The sequence below is a fragment of the Nerophis ophidion genome, linkage group LG03 (assembly GCF_033978795.1).
Source record: "Nerophis ophidion isolate RoL-2023_Sa linkage group LG03, RoL_Noph_v1.0, whole genome shotgun sequence".
NCBI classification, from domain to species: Eukaryota; Metazoa; Chordata; class Actinopteri; order Syngnathiformes; family Syngnathidae; genus Nerophis; species Nerophis ophidion.
The window spans coordinates 38649442-38670285 of NC_084613.1; positions in this window are offsets into that span (position 1 = coordinate 38649442).

The following is a 20844-nucleotide window of genomic DNA, read 5'->3' on the forward strand; positions in this document are numbered from 1 at the left end:
AATAAACCAAAAAAAACAGCACTTATGCGAAAGAATACATGGATCTTCGCGGCGTGGTCCAAATGTTTAGCAGCGTGGCAAGGCGTGGAGGTTTGTGATAGAAATGTGGCATGAAGCAGAATGCAAAAATCCCAGACTGATGGACAGAAAGAAAATTATTTAAGTAGTGGCTGTGATAATTAGGAACAGGTGCGGGACTGAGGGCAGGGGCGTGACTAGGATAAAACTAATGAGGTTGGCATGGAAACAAACAAAACCAGGAAGTGCAAAACGTGACTGATTGTCCAAAATCAAAAACATAACATGACAAAACAAGATCCATAGGTGTGACAGAGCCCCCCCGTTAAAGACAGCTCCCAGATGTCCAAAAACAAAAAAGTATGATCGAGAGTCATGGGAGGGCGGGAGGGGGACATGGCGGTGGATCGCCAAACCACGTGTCCCCGTATCCAACGGGGCAAGGTCTGGTGGCGGCGACGCGTGGAGGACCGAGGTGGGCGACCCGGGAACGGCCATATCCGTGGCCGACCCCCTTGGCGTGGCGGACGACCACGTAGCGGCCACAACCGTGGCCGACGAGGAGGGCGTGGCGGACGACCACGTAGCAACAACATCCGTGGCCGACGAGGAGGGCGTGGCGGACGACCACGTAGCAACCACATCCGTGGCCGACGAGGAGGGCGTGGCGGACGACCACGTAGCAACCACATCCATGGCCGACAAGGAGGCTGTGGACTAGGACTTGGCTGTGGACTAGGACTTGGCTGTGGACTAGGACTTGGCTGTGGACTTGGTCGCGGAGCAGGCACTGGCGGCGCGGAGCAGGCACTGGCGGCGCTTGGCGACGCGGAGCAGGCACTGGCGGCGCGGAGCAGGCACTGGCGGCGCTTGGCGACGCGGAGCAGGCACTGGCGGCGCGGAGCAGGCACTGGCGGCGCTTGGCGGCGCGGAGCAGGCACTGGCGGCGCGGAGAAGGCACTGGCGGCGCTTGGCGACGCGGAGAAGGCACTGGCGGCGCTTGGCGACGCGGAGCAGGCACTGGCGGCGCGGAGCAGACACTGGCGGCGCTTGGCGACGCGGAGCAGGCACTGGCGGCGCTTGGCGACGCGGAGCAGGCACTGGTGGCGCTAGGCGACGACGTGGAGCTGACGCTGGCGGTGCTTGGGTACGCGGAGCAGGCACTGGTACCAGCCGTGGACGTGGACGAGGACTTTGACGTGGAGCAGGTCGTGGCGCTAGCCTTGGACTTGGTCGCGGTGCTAGCCGTGGAGCAGGTCGTGGTGCTAGCATCGGACTTGGTCTTGGTGCTAGCATCGGACTTGGACTTTGACGTGGACTTGGTCTTGGAGCTGGACGTGGACTTGGTCTTGGACTTGACGCAGGTGGCCCCGCTGGAAGCTGCGGCTTAGCAGGCCGAAGGACTGGTGGAGGTGGCCGTGTTGGCCGCTGTGGCTTGGCAGGTTGAAAAAAATGGAAGTGGGGAACTTGCTGGTCGCTGTGGCTTGGCAATGTACTGGGCAGAATCAACCAAAAAACTCCCAGCCCCCCCCCTCAAGGAGTGACTCCCAGACACTCTGACCATGATCTGGAACAGTGTTTTGGGGTCGCGGTAAGGAGGAGGGCAGAATCTTCCCCTTTAAATTCTCTAAATTGTCCTTTGCTTTTATTTGTCTTGGTTTGATTTTTTGAAAAAAATTATTGTGGCTTGGGGGGGGCGTGGCATGAACTTTGGACTTATTTTGATTATCTGCAGAAAAAAAAAGTGTGCCTTGGGAGGGGAGAAAAAGTCGCACGGGGCGAGCCTGTCAGTCAGCGTTGAGGGATAAGTCCTGCCCCTCTTCTGCGCGTGTCTGTGCGCTGCTCCGGGCCGCCGCCGGGGCGCTCGCGTCCCAGGGGGTGTGTCGTCACTGCGCGATGAGCCAGGTGCTGGGGAGGACATCCGGATGGCCCGTGAGTGGGGGCGGAAGCGGTCCTCTGCATCCGCCACTTTCGCCAGACGTTGGCTCCATGCTTCTACCGCGCCAGGAGGAAGCTCTTGCTCTCTCAACACCTCTTCGTCCTGGTGCGCCCATGGCTGAGCGTCCGCGACGAGCCGAAGGAACATCTCCTGCTTGTCCGCTTCCGTGAGGAATATTTCTTCCACATCATTTGCGAGGAAGCCCTTTTGCTGGGATTTTTCTGTCAATCTTGAGCTGTGGGTGTTTGTGCTTCCTCGATGCAAGGATGATGTGGGACGAATCAGGCATGAATGTAAGTACATTTTTTATTTGTTATTTAAATACAAAAGGCAAAACAAAAAGCACGCTCGATGGCGGATAATAATATATGCTAAAACGTTAACAAAAACAGCACAATGGCATGGCTATCTATAAATGAACAAAAGATGCTAACAATAAACCAAAAAAAACAGCACTTAGGCGAAAGAATACATGGATCTTACGTGGCGCGGTCCAAATGTTTAGCAGTGTGGCAAGGCGTGGAGGTTTGTGATAGAAATGTGGCATGAAGCAGAATGCAAAAATCCCAGACTGATGGACAGAAAGAAAATTATTTAAGTAGTGGCTGTGATAATTAGGAACAGGTGCGGGACTTAGGGCAGGGGCGTGACTAGGATAAAACTAATGAGGTTGGCATGGAAACAAACAAAACCAGGAAGTGCAAAACGTGACTGAGTGTCCAAAATCAAAAACATAACATGACAAAACAAGATCCATAGGTGTGACACTTTCCAACCTAAATTCAAATGAATACACTGCAAAGACGAGATACTTTTTTAATTTTTTTTATTCAACATTCAAACTGGTAAACTTTGTTATTTTTTGCAAACATTAGCTCATTTGGAACGTGATGCCTGCAACATGCTTCAAAAAAGCTGGCACAAGTGGCAAAAAAGACACGTATTTGGAAGATCCCACAGGTGAACATGCTAATTGGGAAGAGGTGGGTGCCATGATTGGGTATATGTAAACAAATACATGAACAAATTGTCAAACAGTTTAAAAATAACATTTTTCAACAGGCTACTGCAAGGAATTTAGGGCTTACAGCATCTACGGTCTTTAATATAATCGAAAGGTTTAGAGAATCTAGAGAAATCTCTGCACGTAAGCGATGGTAATTACAGTCGGTCTCTACATCTGTAAGTGCAAGTTAAAACTCTACCATTCCAAGCGAAAGGCAGTTATCAACAACACCCAGAAACCCCGCCGGCTACGCTGGGCCTGAGCTCATCTAAGATGGACTGATGCAAAGTGGAAAAGTTATCTGTGGTCTGACGAGTCCACATTTAAAATTGTTTTTGGAAACTATGGACGTTGTGTCCTCCGGACCAAAGAGGAAAAGAACCATCCGAACTGTAATAAGCACAAATTTCAAAAGCCAGCATCTGTGATGGTTGGGGGGTGTATTAGTGACCAAGGCATGGGTAACTTACACATCTGTGAAGGCACCGTTAATGCTGAAACGTACATACAGGTTTTGGAGCAACATATGTTGCTGTCCAGCAACGACTTTTTCATGGACGCCTCTGCTTATTTCAGCAAGACAATACTAAGCCACATTCTGCATGTGTTACAACAGGGTGGCTTTGTAGTAAAAGAGTGTGGGTACTAGACTGGTATGCCTGTAGTCCAGACCTGTCTCCCATTAAAAATGTGTTCTGCATTATGAAGCGTAAAATACGACAGTGGAGAGTCTGGACTGTTGAACAACTTAAGCTGTACATCAAGCAAGAATGAGAAATAATTTTACCTGAATAGCTTCAAAAATTGGTCCCCTTCAGTTTCCTAACGTTTACTGAGTGTTTTTAAAAAGGAAGGTAAAAATGCTCCGTGCCAACTTTTTTGCGATATGTTGAAGCCATTAAATTCTAAGTTGATGATTATTTACAAAATAATATATAAGTTTTCCAGTTCGAATATTAAATATATTGTCATTGCAGGCTATTCAATTGAATATAAGTTGAAAAGGATTTGCAAATCTTTGTATTTTGTTTTTATTTACGATTTACACAACGTGCCAACTTCACTGGTTTTGTATTAAAAACTTGAAAATGATCTTTTGAGGGTACATTTATTAATGATAACAAATACATCCATCTGCAATTAGTCACCATTACTTTTGATTTAACTATGAACACAATGCGATTAATCACGATTAAATATTTTAATCATTTGACAGCCGTAATCATTTTACATTGCCACAAGTGGGTATCAACTGTCAATTTCTGCTCAAATTTTACAGAATGAACAGTTACAGTACTGTAAAATCTTGGGAATGACTTTGCACATGCCCTTAGTTCTGTATTGCTGCTGACAATTGTTTTAAGTACCCATTTACTGGCACCGTTAAAGCACCAGTACTGTACTAATAAAGCAGTGGAATCGGATAATATGCTCTTTATGAAAAATGAATCCTCACCTGCAGTGATCGGGACCCATCGACTCAGCCTTTGTGACACTAAACGATGGGATGGTGAAAGGAGCGGTGCGGGTTGCACGTTACGTGAATCAATAAACTCAGACATGCAAGAAGGATGAATGGACATAAACGCGACGGACAATCCTAATGCCAAAACTCCAAACTTTGTGGATATCTCAAATATCTTGAGAGATCGTAGATGTATTAATTTTACACAGAGAAGAGCAAAAAGCTGCTCTCACATCCTCAGACTTTTTCTGACATCAAGAAAGAAATGACATGAGCCAGAATGAAAAATGTTCAACTATAAGCTTTGTGAGGGAGCCCAGAATAGTTTTTATTTTCATTTACACAAAATTACAGAGTTACTCAGTGGGAAACCTTACATTAAACATACTAAGTACTCTACTTGAGGGTTCATCGCGTAATCGTTAGCAACATGCTCTTGTGATATATTAATATTATGAATACTTTTTTGGTGAACTGTGATGAAATTTAAATCTCTTAATTTTACTCCTATCCTAGGAAATGTTCCATATTTTGAAATGCAACTTTTTACAGACATGTTTATAACTGGTCAGTTCAGACATTATGTCTCTGATGACAAATTACCACAAAAATAAAGACAGTAACCATCTTTTTTTAAATAGAGATGTGTGAGCTGTGAATTAAGTACAATTGAAATGTTGCCAGTCGTACAAGAAGACACTAATAACTCACCATTCCTGTTTTGGTCAAAGTAGCTCAAATAGCGATACAAGTTGGAGACCCCTGTAATAATTGACACCCAACAGAGAGCCACTTATAGGTTCCTTTCATTTAGCAAGGTGCAGAGGTGCGTAGTAACGCATTACATTTACTCCGTTACATCTACTTGAGTAACTTTTGGGATAAATTGTACTTCTAAGAGTAGTTTTAATGCAACATACTTTTACTTTTACTTGAGTATTTTTATAGAGAAGAAACGCTACTTTTACTGCGCTCCATTTATCTACATCCAGCTCGCTACTCGCTACTGATTTTTATCGATCTGTTAATACACGTTTTTTTTGTTTTGGTTTGTCAGACATGCCTTCAAAGTAGGATCTATCGCATGCCTGCGTTTAACCAATCAAATGCAGTCACTGGTGATATTTGACTCCGTTTCAACAATCAAACAGAGCCAGGCGGTCACATGATTAACTGCCCAAAACGTTTCAGCGGCAAACAACAACAACAATGGCAGAGACAACACGAACGCAAACACCCCTGGCCTCACATAAAATCGATATTTACGCTTCAGACAACCAAAAAACAGTTATGTAAGGCGTTGACATATGTGTCTCCCCAAACAAGTGGACATTTCAGCTTACACAAACTCAACGTCAAATTTAAGAAAGCGCATCACGGTAAGTAACGTTAGTGGATATTTGGCTGTCACCACGGGCTAATGTTAGCTTCCCTGCTATGAATGACTGTCAAATGTACGTAGTTTGGGTATAATTTATTAACGTACTGCAGCCTCATAGACAGACAGAGACACACACACTCACGCATGCAAACAAACACCAATCAGAAGTGCACTTGTGTTCCCAGGTGCAGCCCACACCTATCAGAGTTTATGATTTGCGTAAAGGCTAACTTGTTATTTTCCTTTGTAAATCTCTGCCTTCTGAGTCTATGGTGCTGTTACGTTATTGTGGCGCAATTTGCCTTAATTGTTTTAATTTTAATGTATTATTACTTAATATATTTTAATATATCATTATATTATTAATAACATTTTTAAAATATTATATTTTTCCCCTCTGGGATTATTAAATTATTTCTGATTTCTGATTCTGATATATTATTGTTTTAGTTGCTTAAGAGATAATCCTGAGATAATCTAAATTTGTTCACTGCTATTCTTATGTTTTTGTGCATTATTTGTGGCCGTCATCATTAAACAAACAGGTTACTCATCAGTTACTCAGTACATGAGTAGTTTTTTTACTACATACTTTATACTTTTACTCAAGTAAATATTTGGGTGACTACTCCTTCCTTTTACTTGAGTAATACATCTGTAAAGTAACAGTACTCTTACTTCAGTACAATTTCTGGCTACTAGCCACCTCTGGCAAGGTGTGCCAATACTTTTGTCCTTATGGTGTACTTAAACTGAGACAGAAGCATAATTCTAATGTTGGCCATGAGAGGCAGAGACCAGTCGAACAATGCGTATTGTACTACTTGACAACAAAAAGTACTTTGGTTTTAAGAGTTACACCCAAAGATGACACCCATATGGGGGGACAAGAGTCTGGAAACGGGGGTAGATTATGGAAGGGAAATGACATAACTTCCAAACTCACCATTTGGGAGGTCCCATTGTGCTTTGGATGCTCATTAGCTCACATTAGCAGTAATGAACGAATGAATGAAGTGGTTAACATGTGTTGTAGTTTACTCAACACACAAACAAAAGCCAACCCACTCCTGTCCAGTGGAAGGCTTTCATTGTCCAAGGTGGGGACCCATGTTGTCTACAATGATTCTCATTCTCTCTTATGCCATGATAGCTTTAGCAGCACCAGTCGTATTTGCATTGTGGACTAAAGAGTCCTTCTCCCAAAGGACAAACAGGAACCAAGCTCAATGTGGCCCAGATGCTTATCTTGGTCTCCCGTGACTGTTGTCTCGTCCTTGGAAAATGAAATAGTGTTTTGACAGTCCTTCAAGTCAAATGGTTTATTGTATACATGAGTCATGTGTCCTTTAGGTTACTTGACAAATTCTGGCATGTCAAGGTTGGTTATGCTTTGTTTGACATCCAGTAAAGATGTTTGCTCTAACTACTGTATCTATGGGCTCTTTCAAAACATAAAACTAATTGTGGTTGTTACTAGCTAATTCTGCTGTTGCTCGAAGTATTTACAGTAAGCAGGAAAAACAATGTTGAGCATGTAATCTTTTCACAAATGATTAGGAGCCTCAAACAGCTACATAGACTTGGGACTTGTTGCAATAATGGTCTCACACTGCTGCGGGATTGCAATACTCTCTTTAACCTGGAGGTGTCACTGCCACGGTCTGTCAAACCAGGCCGTGCCTTATTACGAGTTTGTTGGATATTTTCATGTTTGGTGCTGAGTTCCTGTCCTGCGCTCTTGTTTTGTAATTTTCCTTTAGTAATTTTACTTCCCTATTTCTTGTCTTGTCTGTCTTTGAGCGCTGTTCCCCGCACCTGTTTTCTGTTAGTAATCAAGACTATTTAAGTTGTCGATTGTCATGTCAAGTGTGAAATGTTTTCCTTGTGGACTCTCACTTCTACAGTTGGTTAGACTTTACTGTCATTCAGTTTTTTGTTTATTTTGGTCTTGAGTAGCATCCTTACACTTCGGTCCAGCAGCACTCGTCTTTTGTTTGTTTTTTTAGACTCGGAAATCTCATTTCACCTGCAAACTATCGGCTCTCTTCTCCTGCACCCTGAAATCACAACAGCCATCATCGTCTTGAACGGTCTTTTCCTTCTGGTTTAAAACTCTTTCCATCAATCCACAAAGCCTTTTGGATGAACATAAAGACATTCATAAGTTTTGTTTTCATGATTTTCGTCCGAAAATTCCTTTGAAAAAACTCTTACGCCGGTCTTTCATTGCATCTCCCCCGATACATTCTTGGTAGTAATGCCATGTTACTAGCACAATCCAAGATAATTTCTTGATCCTGTCTGCTATTTAACATCACCATAGCCATTAAACAGGTAATTTTTGTAATCTATGCCAATATTACAACGGATATCAGTTAAAACAAGTTGTAAGGATCTGGCAATGGCTATGGGGATGTAATAGCTCAACCAGAATAGGATTTTCTTTAACCGCACAAAATGCAAATAGCACCCCCCAGTGTACAGGAGGCATATGGCGAATGACTAATAGTCGAATTAGAGAGTGTGCATGGACACTTGGACTTCACTCGTAGGTGAGAAAATACGTTTGTTCAAAAAAAATAACTATTTTGAGAAATCAAACACATTTAATGCATGGACACATAGTGAATGACAAACACCACCTTGCGGGGACGAAACTCAGTTTGCAAAAACCCACACAGAGTAATACCCTATGTCAAAGGCCCTGATGAGAGCTCTGAAGGTCTTAATTTATTTGGTTAATATACTGCCATATGATGACGCTTTAACCAAAAAATAAAACAACGGGTGACCCATTTTCAACAACTGGGAAATTTCACCACCCCTAGTGTGTGCGTGACTATCGTTGGGACTTTAACTTTAACTTTAACTTTTGGCTTGAACATTTAACAACACATTAGTACTGCTCGGTAAGCTCACACATCAAAACAAAAACATTTGAGCAGCAAACAAAGAACAGGAAATAAGTTTTCATTAAAGGCTATTAGTCTTATTCTAAACATAATTGTGCAATCCTGGCATATTACACTGCAAGACATGACTGTCACAGTTAGTGATGGGCACTAAATATACAGGTGCTGTTCATATTATTAGAATATCATGAAAAAATTGATTTATTTCAGTAATTATATTCAGAACGTGAAACTTACATATTATATCAATTCATTACACACAGTGATATATTTGAAATGTTTATTTCTTTAAATTTTGATGATTAGTACTGACAATTACTGAAAATCCCAAATTCAGTATCTCAGAAAATTAGAATATTAGTTACGACTAGCACCAAAAAATATTTTTTAGAAATGTGGGCCAACTGAAAAGTATGAACATGGAAAGTTTCAGCATGTACGGCAATCAATACTTAGTTGCAGCTCCTTTTGCCTGAATTGCTGCAGCAATATGGCGTGGCATGGAGTCGACCAGTCTGTTGCACTCCTCAGGTGTTATGAGAGCCCAGGTTGCTTTAATAGTGCCCTTCAGCTCTTCAGCTTTGTTGGGTCTGGCATCTTGCATCTTCCGCTTCACAATACCCCATAGGTTTTCTATGGGGTTAAGGTCAGGTGAGTTTGCAGGCCAATCAAGAACAGGGATACCATGGTCCTTAAACCAGGTACTGGTAGATTTGGCACTGTGTGCAGGTTCCAAGTCATGTTGGAAAATGAAATCTTCACTTCCAAAAAATTGGTCCGCGGCAGGCAGCATAAAGTGTTCTAAAACTTCCTGGTAGACTGCTGCATTGACCCTAGACCTCAGGAAACACAGTGGACCAACACCAGCAGATGACATGGCACCCCAGACCATTACCGATTGTGGAAATTTGACACTGGACTTCAGGCAACGTGGATTCTGTGCCTCTCCTGTCTTCCTCCAGACTCTGGGACCTTGATTTCCAAAGGAGATACACAATTTACTTTCATCTGAAAACATAACTTTGGACCACTCAGCAGCAGTCCAGTCCTTTTTGTCTTGAGCCCAGGCAAGACGCTTTTGACGTTGTCTCTTATTCAAGAGTGGCTCTACACAAGGAATGCGACAGCTGATGCCCATATCTTCCATACGTCGGTGTGTGGTGGTTCTTGAAGCACTGACTCCACTGCAGTCCACTCTTTGTGGATCTCACATGTTTTAATCGGTTTTGTTTGACAATCCTCTCCAGGGCGCGGTTATCCCTCTTGCTTGTACACTTTTTTCTACCACATCTTTGTCTTCCCTTTGCCTCTCTATTAATGTGCATGGACACACAGCTCTGGGAACATTTAACCTCTTTGGCAATGACCTTTTGTGTCTTGCCCTCCTTCTTTAAAGTATCAATGGTCATCTTTTGGACAGTTGTCAAGTCAGCAGTCTTCCCCATAATTGTGTGTCATACAGAATCAAATCGAGAGACCATTTAAAGGCTTTTCCACGTGTTTTGAGTTAGTTAGCTAATTAGAATGTGGCACCAGGTGTCCTCAATATCTGACCTTTTCACCATATTCTAATTTTCTGAGATGTTGAATTTAGGGTTTTCATTGGTTGTCGGCTATAATCATCTCCTTTTTGGCAAAACACACTTGAAAAGTATCAGTCTGTTTGGAATGAATGTATACATTCTACAAGTTTGACTTTCTAAATGGAATTAATGAAATAAATCAACTTATGGCCCGGTTCTATTGGCCAGGCATTCGGGCAGACGTGCGCCGTTGGTGAGCGGCCTGCCCGGACTGTCAATTAGTCAACCCAGCGGCCACTCCTAGAGCCCCTTTGTGGCCATTACCACTGATAGAGGTCCCATTTGAGCAAATTGGCATGGACCTCGTCGGGCCATTTCACCCGAGCACCCAGGGATATCGCTTTGCGCTAGTCCTGGTGGATTATGCAACGCGCTATCCCGAAGCAGTGCCACTGCGCTCCATCTCTGCAAAGAGTGTCGCGCAGGCACTGTTTCAAGTTATCTCCCGGGTTGGAATCCCGAAGGAGATTTTAACTGACCAGGGCACGTCCTTTATGTCATGCACGTTAAAGGAGCTGTACGGTTTATTGGGGATCAAATCTATTCGAACTAGCGTTTACCACCCACAGACAGATGGGTTGGTGGAGCGGATGAATAGAACTTTGAAATCCATGATCTGGAAGTTCGTACACGAGGACAAACCAAATTGGCATAAATGGTTGGATCCCCTGTTATTTTCTGTGCGGGAGGTTCCCCAGGCCTCAACAGGATTTTCTCCATTTGAACTGTTGTTCGGCAGGAAGCCGCGTGGGGTACTGGACCTAGTTAAAGAAAGCTGGGAGGAAGGTCCAAGCCCCAGTAAAAACGAAATTCAGTACGTCATGGACTTGAGAGCAAAACTCCAAACATTAGGGCACCTGTCACGTGAGAATTTGCTCCAAGCCCAAGAATGTCAACAGCGCCTGTATAACAGGGGGGCGCAACTTAGACAATTTTCACCGGGAGAGAAAGTACTTGTATTACTCCCAACATCCAGCTCCAAATTACTCGCCAAGTGGCAAGGACCGTTTGTGGTCACGCGACGAGTAGGTGACGTGGACTACGAGGTCAGGCGATCTGACCGGGGCGGGGCAACACAAATATACCACCTCAACCTACTAAAAGGGTGGAGGGAAGCGGAGCCCGTCTCCATGGTGACGGCGATAGCGGAGAGCGAGGAGCTGGGGCCGGAGGTACCCCCCTCACCCCGGCCCTCCCCTCTCCGTTATGATAAACATCTTACGCTGTCACAGAAAGCAGACGTGGCCAAATTGCAGCAACATTTTGCTGACGTGTTCTCCCCCCTGCCAGGCCGCACGACTCTCACCCAGCATCACATAGAGACCAGCCCTATAGGCTGCCTGAACACAAACGCAAAGTAGTTCGGGAAGAATTAAAAGCCATGCTGGAATTGGGAGTGAAAGAAGAGTCACGCAGTGCGTGGTGCAGCCCCATAGTTCTGGTAGGGAAGAAAGATGGGTCTGTGCGGTTCTGTGTGGACTACCACAAGGTGAATGAGGTGTCACGGTTTGATGCCTATCCAATGCCCCGGGTCGACAAACTCCTGGACCGTTTGGGCACTGCTCGTTTTTTTACCACACAGGATTTGACTAAGGGCTACTGGCAGATTCCCTTGTCTCCAGAGTCCAAGGAAAAAACGGCATTCTCCACTCCGGAAGGTTTATACCAGTTTGTGACCCTTCCGTTCGGCTTGTTCGGTGCGCCCGCCACATTTCAGAGACTCATGGACCGGGTGCTGCGACCCCACGCTGCATATGCCGCCGCCTATCTGGATGATGTTATCATCCAGGGGAACAGCTGGGCGGAGCATATACAGAGAGTGGGGGCGGTACTCGAGTCCCTGAGGCGGGCGGGGCTCACCGCCAACCCGGCGAAGTGCGCGGTTGGCCGGAGGGAGGTACAGTATCTGGGGTACCACTTGGTGAAAGGCCAGGTGCGGCCTCAGGTAGATAAAACCGTAGCAGTTGCGGCCTGCCCGACCCCAAAGACAAAAAAGGAGGTGAGGCAGTTCTTGGGGCTGGTGGGCTACTACCGGAGGTTTTTTCCCCCGGTTTGCGGACCTGACCAGCCCACTAACTGACCTCACCCGGAAAGGTGCCCCAGATCTGGTCCAGTGGACAGAGCAGTGCCAGCAGGCATTCGAGAAGGTAAGGAAAGCACTTTGCGAGGAGCCGGTACTGCACATGCCTGATTTTTCCATCCCGTTTTGTTTGCAGGCGGATGCGTCGGGCAGAGGACTGGGAGCCGTTTTATCTCAGCAGCGGGGGGGGGGGGGGGGGGGGGGGGCACCGACCATCCGGTCCTGTATATCAGCAGGAAACTATCAGAAAGAGAGGCCAGATATAGCACGGTGGAGAGGGAGTGCCTCGCCATCCGGTGGGCGGTCGGTGCCCTCCGGTACTATCTGCTGGGACGCCCATTCAGGCTCTGCTCGGACCACAAGCCCCTTCAGTGGCTCCACCGCATGAAAGATGCCAACGCGCGGATCACCCGGTATCTCGCTTTACAACCCTACAATTTCAGAGTGATCCATAGGCCGGGAGCGCAGATGGCCGTGGCGGACTTCCTCTCCCGCGCTCAGGCAGGGGGGGGGGGGGGGGGGTGGAGTAGGTGTGGCCGGACGATGTCCCGGCCTAAGTCTGGCGGTGGAGGTATGTGGAGGGAGGTTGTGATCAGCACACTGCAGATGTAAATGTCAGCGGCCCCGTCTGGGCTACTGGAGACAGTGCACCCTCAGACGGGGGCGTGGCATGGGCGGGACGGCGAGACGCAGCTGGCAGGTGATTAGATTTCGCAGGTGGTAAGCGTGAATCAAATCAACTGTTGTCTTTAAGAATGAGCAGCCGGCAGAGGAGGAGGTGATAGGATTGGAGAGACTGAAAAGTCTACATGAAAATGCACTTGGTCGAGAAGAACTATATTAAAAACCCTGTCAACGCTGAGCAACTGGCTTCTGGCGTGGATCTGTGGCACTGTGAGTAGGAAAAAGCTTACACATGATATCCTAATAATATGACCAGCACCTGTAGTACTTTTTTGGCACCGACCAAAACCTGCCAGGTCTACTAGGCAAAGTTTCACAAAAAATGTAACTGTGCCATGTTACAGTACATGGATTGGGCGTGGCGGCACAACCAGTGGCAGATTCTATATTAATGATAACCACAGTAAAACTCCCTACGGTTAGTGTAATCATTTTAAAAAATATATATGAACTGCACTTTGATAAACTCACAATCTGACTGGAACGTTTAACCCTCAAGATGTGCTGTCAAAGCACAGAATGATCGTTCGGAATAATACGAGAGGATGTTGTCTTACCACTGAAAAGAGTTGGACACCCAAAGAGTAGAACGGCCGCCAGAAATAGTAAAATAACAGATTTTATGTGCAACACACTTTTAATTTAAATGAATCAAAGTGCTGAAGTACAAATTAATATTCAAAACAATAAATGTTTAGCCGTTAAAACAAATAAAAATTGTGACTAAAACACCATCGGTGAAGCATTAGAAACAAAAAACATGCAAAATAGTGGCTTTTGTAACAGTGTGTCTATTTATTTTAGTTATTTAAAAAAAATCTATGAATTTCACTATGTGTATTAGTACTTCTTGAGCACATTCAACAATATTGCAATAATAATAACGCCGCTACCTTTGGTCATAAAAACCGTGATATAAAAATATCATATCATTGCATCCCTAACACTAACAATTGCTCATCACTCCATCGGCACTGAGAGCACACTCAGCCAAACTACCTAAATAATGTTTACATTTTCAATGCCAAAAAACGTAATTGACTCAGAAATGTAATGACAAAACACGATACAACAAGTGGACAGAAGTTATATTAATCAGCAAATGTCCCAATAAAAATGTGATTCATATTTATTAGGACACGTGAAAGTAAAATTGTTACTGTTAAGTACCGGTATCGATTCCCAGATACGGGAAAATGGTACTGTATCGGTTCAAATGAGAAAAGTACCCATCCCTTGTCACAATAATGGTTTACAATTAATGTATAATATGAATATTAATGTATAATCGGCTCATGATAAAACTATACAATTTCTATGCAGTTTATATATTTTATTACCTACAAATTGGTGGATAGCTTGCTTTGAAATCATGACTCAGGGTGTCAAGCAGATATATACATATTTATGTTTATTTGAAGAAAACATTTTTTGGAGTATATGTTAATCTAATGTTTGTTGAATGGTCAGATAATTTTAAAGGGGTAATGCTATAATTTTCTTTTTGCATTTAAAACACTTCGTTGAGGTCTACATAAATGTAGTTGTGGTTATTAGGTCAACATTTTGAATGGATTATGTTTTACAGGCCAATCTCAAAGCTGCTTTATGACCCTCTCTCTGGACTGTCTTATTTATGTGGCTCCACCTCGACAGGATCTTCTCTCCGCTATCCATGTTGTAGTTTTTAGCACTTCCATATGGAGTCTACTGACAGATATACATTCCAAAAATACGCTACTTTGTATTAGAAATGGCTATAGTGGAGGATGCCAGTCTGGCCCACAACAAGAGGGGAGAGAGAAAAGAGATAGAGGTTTGAGAAAAAGAAGGAGCTTATTGACTACACCATAGACTACAATGGCAGACGCGCACAAGGCACTTTGGGTAAAATTAAATTCCATATGTTTAATCCAGTGACGTTCAAAATGTTTTAGTACGACTTTGGTAAGCTATGAAGCCGCACCGCTTAAATGATTGTCGGCGCATGAAACATACAAGTATTATTATGGTTTGTGTATAAGGTAATACATTATCTGGCGTTTTGTTTCAAAGTATTATGCAAACACAACTTTTCTTATCTTCTGGTACCTGCTGGTCTGTATTTGGGATCTGCATGAATCTTGAAAAATTGAGCGAGTCCGCCTTTGTAGTCCGTAGTCAATAATCTTCTTCTTTTTCACTATCTTCTTGTAATGGGACATTCATCCTCTGCTGTTGCTATTTCTAATATGACTGTATTGTAAAGTTCTAACTTAGATCTGTCAGTAAACTCGCCATGAACGCGCTAAAACATACCGGTGTCTTGAGTTTATATTATTCACCCAAGAAACTTTAGTTATTAGCGAGTACCGGTCGGACATTTTTTTACGGGACACCTTGATGTTGTTTCCTGATGAGGAGATGCTGCACTATTATTGATTTAAGTTTAGTCAGAATGTTATTAAAACAGTTAGTTCCATTTTGTGACATTTCTTCCACTCTAGTCACATCACTTCCTGTTCATGGGCAAAGTGTTAGCGGGACAGTACAGTGAGTAACATTAGCCAAAAGTTTGCCATGAAGAGAATTGGCTGTAATGGGAGCTTTAAGTGCCTGTAGGGGGATGTTAGACTGTTTAGCTAACTCAAAATCTAAAAAGTTGTCCTCCGCACCAGAATCGATCAACGCCGACAAAGGTAAGGAAAATTTACCCAACCTAAGGGCAGCCGGAATAGCTCACCAAAACTCCCAGGACTACTGGTGAGTCGGGTCTTTTTTGCCTGACTGGACAAGTGGAAATTAAATGACCCGATTCCCCACAATATAGGCACTGACCTAGCCTCATGCGCTGCTGCCGTTCTTCAGGAGACAGGGGTGCTCTGCCCAGCTGCATGGGTTCTTCTGTTGCCACAGCCCTCCCTCCTAGGATGTGGAATTTCTGTTGCTTTAATTGCTGGTCTGTGCACAGTTTGAGGAAATTTAGATTGACCATTCTTCTCAAGGCGGCGCTCACGTAAACGGTTATCTAACCAAATCACCAATGAGATGAGTGAACTAAAATTTGTCTCTTCGTCCCTGCAAGCCAATTCATCCTTAGCTGTTCATTAAGACCCTTAATAAAAATCTCCATAAGTGCTTGGTCATTCCATCCTGAGTCAGCTGCCAATGTTTGAAACTCCACAGAATAATCTGCAGCACTGTGACTTCCTTGCTGTAGTGATAGGAGACGCTTTGCTGCACTACCAGCATAGTTTGGGTGATCAAAAACTTGCCGGAAACGCTCAACAAAGTCATTTGAATCTCCTGAGTGCCAGTGGATTCTGGGAATCTTCTGCCTCTGCCCATGCTAACGCCCTGCCACGCAGTAACCCAACTATAAACAAAATATTTGACTTATCTGCAGAGAAGGTTGTTGGTCTGAGTTGAAAAATGTTGGAACACTGCAGAAGAAAGCCTTGACAGCTGCTTAGGTCCCCATGAAAAGGCTCAGGGTTTGGCACGGGAACTTCAGGAGTTGTGGCAGAGGCGTGAGGTGAGGCAGGGGTCAAAGGTGACTGGGCAAAGGCTGTGGATGAAAGTTGTTTTGTTAAGACAGATATTTGGTTCATGAGTTGACTCATTTGTGTTACAAGGTCCTGATTTCCTTGAACAAGAAGGCGTAGTGTCTGTTCATGCAGGCCTAGCAGGATGCCTTGATGTGAAACGGCTTCCCTGATTGCCGCAGGTGTGTCCTCATCAAGGTTTCAAAAAATGAATCCAATTGCGGATCAGTAAAAAGGCTTTTTAATAACAAAAAATCACTGGAGAAAATCATTTAAGAGTAACAAAAGTCAGGTTCAGGAAGATGGGGTCAAAAAGTCTGTTCAGCATCACAGGCAACGAACGAACTGGCACTGGCTGGGTGGAGATCCAGGGTTTAAATCAGGTCGTTGATTAGGTGCAGGTGGGCTTGGATGGCTGGCAGCACACCTGCAAATGACGACCAGGGAGAGACTTGCAGACAAGAGGGGGGAAAAAAAAGGATGGAGAACTGCCCTCATGACACGACGTTAGTGATCATCTGCCGTTTTTTAAAATATATGATGGAAACTGCAAAAAGAACATGGAAGACAAAAGGACATTTCAAAGACTGTGCACAGAGAAGAGGATGATTGCTTTCAAAATGGAGCTATAAAATCAAGATTGGGACAATGTCCATCCATCCATTTCCTACCGCTTATTCCCTTTTGGGGTATCGGGGGGCGCTGGCGCCTATCTCAGCTACAATCGGGCGGAAGGCGGGGTACACCCTGGACAAGTCGCCAACTCATCACAGGGCCAAAACAGATAGACAGACAACATTCACACTCACATTCACACACTAGGGCCAATTTAGTGTTGCCAATCAACCTATCCCCAGGTGCATGTCTTTGGAAGTGGGAGGAAGTGTACAATGAAAAAGAGGTTGATGAAACATATGAACATTTCTTAAATAAGTTAATAATACTTTATGACAAACATTGTCCATGGAGACAACTCAGTAGTAAACAGAGAAAGAATAATCAACCATGGGTGACCAAAGGATTAAAAATTGCTTATAAGAAGAATACATCCATCCATCCATTTTCTACCGCTTATTCCCTTTTGGGGTCGCGGGGGGCGCTGGCGCCTATCTCAGCTACAATCGGGCGGAAGGCGGCGTACACCCTGGACAAGTCGCCACCTCATCGCAGGGCCAACACAGATAGACAGACAACATTCACACTCACATTCACACACTAGGGCCAACTATATAGAAAATGTATAGTACAAAGTACTACAGAGGCAGAAGTAAAGTACAACAAGTATAAAAACAAGTTAACAAACATACTACGATCATGTAGAAAAGAGTATTACAGTCAAGTATTGGACAGGAACAAAAATAATATGAGAGCAACATGGCGCATTCTCAATAGCATTATTAAAAATGGCACTGAGAGGGATTACCCCCAATACTTCTTCGACGGAAATACACATAATGACAACATAAAGGAAGTAGTTGAAAGCTTCAATAACTACTTTGTAAATATTGGACCAAAATTGGAAGAAAGGATTCCAGACCCAGTTTCAATTGAGGACTATAAGGATATCATAGAGCGAAATCCCAACTCCATGTTCCTCAGTAATGTGACACAGGAGGAAATAGTTGAAAAAATGTAAATCAAAGACTTCAACTGATTGTAATGGAATTGATATGGAAACGATAAAAAGGGTTATTGATGAGATCTCAGGACCATTAATGTATATTAATAACGTATCATTTCAAACAGGTACATTTCCAAAGAAAATGAAAACAGCTAAAGTTGCACCAATTTATAAGACTGGAGACAAACATCTATTTACAAATTATAGACCTGTTTCTTTACTTCCACAATTTTCTAAAATCATTAAAAAACTGTTCAATAACAGATTAGAGAGTTTCATAAATAAGAAATAGAATACTCAAAGAGAACCAATATGGATACAGAGCTAATGTTTCAACTTCAATGGCTTTAATTGAAATTACCAATGCAATAGATAGTAAAAAATTTGCGGCAGCAGTCTTTATCGATCTAACTAAAGCATTTGACACAATTAATCACAATATTGTAATCAAAAAACTAAAACGATATGGCATCAGAGGGTTAGTTTTAAACTGGATAAGAAGTTATCTAACGAACAGGAAACAATACGTGAAGCTAGGCGAATACACTTCTACAATGCTAAATATATCATGTGGTATACCACAGGGATCAATACTAGGACCTAAATTATTCAATCTCTATATAAATGACATTTGTAACGTTACAAGAGATTTAAAGTTAGTATTATTTGCGGATTATACAACAGTGTTTTGTTCAGGAGAGAACACACAGAAGATAATACAATTAATGACAGAAGAAATGACCAAATTAAAAAAATGGTTTGACAAAAACAGACTATCATTGAATCTCAGTAAAACTAAAATAATGCTATTTGGTAACAGTAGAAGAGAAAGTCAAACACAAATACAAATAGACGGAATAAAAATTGAAAGAGTAAATGTAACCAAATTTCTAGGTATAATGATTGATGATAAATTGAACTGGAAATCTCCTGTAAAAAATATACAACATAAAGTACCAAGAAACACATCAATAATGAATAAAGCCAAATATGTTCTAGACCAAAAATCACTTTATATTCTCTACTGCTCACTAGTGTTACCATATCTGAGTTACTGTGTAGAAATATGGGGAAATAATTACAAAATTACACTTAATTCTCTAAAAGTGTTACAAAAAAGATCAGTTAGAATAATACATAATGTTGGATATAGAGAACATACAAACCCTTTATTTATTGAATCAAAAATACTGAAATTCCACGACATAGTGGAATTGCAAACAGCTAAAATTATACACAAAGCAAACTATAACCTGCTTCCCAAAAATATACAAAAATTATTCTCAACAAAAGAGGAGAAATATAATCTTAGAGAAAAATGTAATTTAAAACATTTGTACGCACGTACCACACTTAAGACCTTCAGTATATCAGTATGTGGAATTAAATTATGGAATGGATTAAGCAAAGAAATAAAACAATGTACTAATATCATCCACTTCAAGAAACTCTTCAAACTGGAAGTGTTCACAAAATACAAAAAAGAAGAACCATGATAAACATTCTGATTTTATTCACCCATTCATTCTTTCATTCTCAAAATAATCTAATTCATCTCATAGTATGAAATAAAACTTACTTCACCAATTATTTATTTATTTATTTTTATTGTGATTACTTATGGAGTATATTGTGAATACATTGAGAACAGGAAGTAAACAAAGGTTTTAGCAACTGTTACGTAAAAGAAAAGGGGTAGGATAAAATAAGCTCTGCTTCTTCCTACTCCTTTTCGAACATGTTGAAAAGAGAGACTGGCAATGTATCTTGTTGTATGCTTGCATGTTCGCATGTTTGAAATAAACTCAAACTCAACTCAACTCAACTCAACTCAACTCAACTCACTCCTGTCCTTGCACGCTACACCACTACAACAAAGGTGACGGGGAGAAGACGCTGCCGAAGGGGAGCCACGTAAATAAGACCGCCCACAAAAAGGCGCATCCAGAAGCGACTGTCAGAAAGTAACTTGAACATGGTCTGTAAAACAAAATCTATGCAACATGTTGACCAAAGAACCACCATTGCATGTTATGTAAACCAGTGGTCCCCAACCACCGGCTCGATTGGTACCGGGCCGCAGAATAATTTTTCATTTATTTTATTTATTTATATACTTATTTATTTTTTATTAAATCAACATAAAAAAAACACAAGATACACATTCAATTAGTGCACCAACCCAAAAAACCTCCCTTTTTCATGCCAAAAAAAAAAGAAAAAAAAAAAAAAGGAATAAGCCACGTCTACATTATTTGGATTACAATTTTTGGGACGTATGGGAATCCCAAATACACTAAAAAAGGTGCCAACAGGTAGGATAAGTTGGTGTAGCATGATATGATAACCTTTAAATTTAAAAGACATGTGATTTTATTTTAACATTTTCTGGCTTTTGCGGGCCTCTAAAACAATTATCTGGCCCCCAGGCCTTGAGTTTGTCCCCTGTACCATTAGAGTTAAACTAATAGATCATCCAAATCAAATAATACAATTGCAAAGACATCATGTCAGTCTTTGTTGAGGTCTGGAGAGAAACTAATAGATGCACACTCAGTCCAAATGAGGCGTGCAGTGTTTGTTCACGTGCAAAACCCGAAAGGCTCTTGTCATTGAGTGTAACATAAT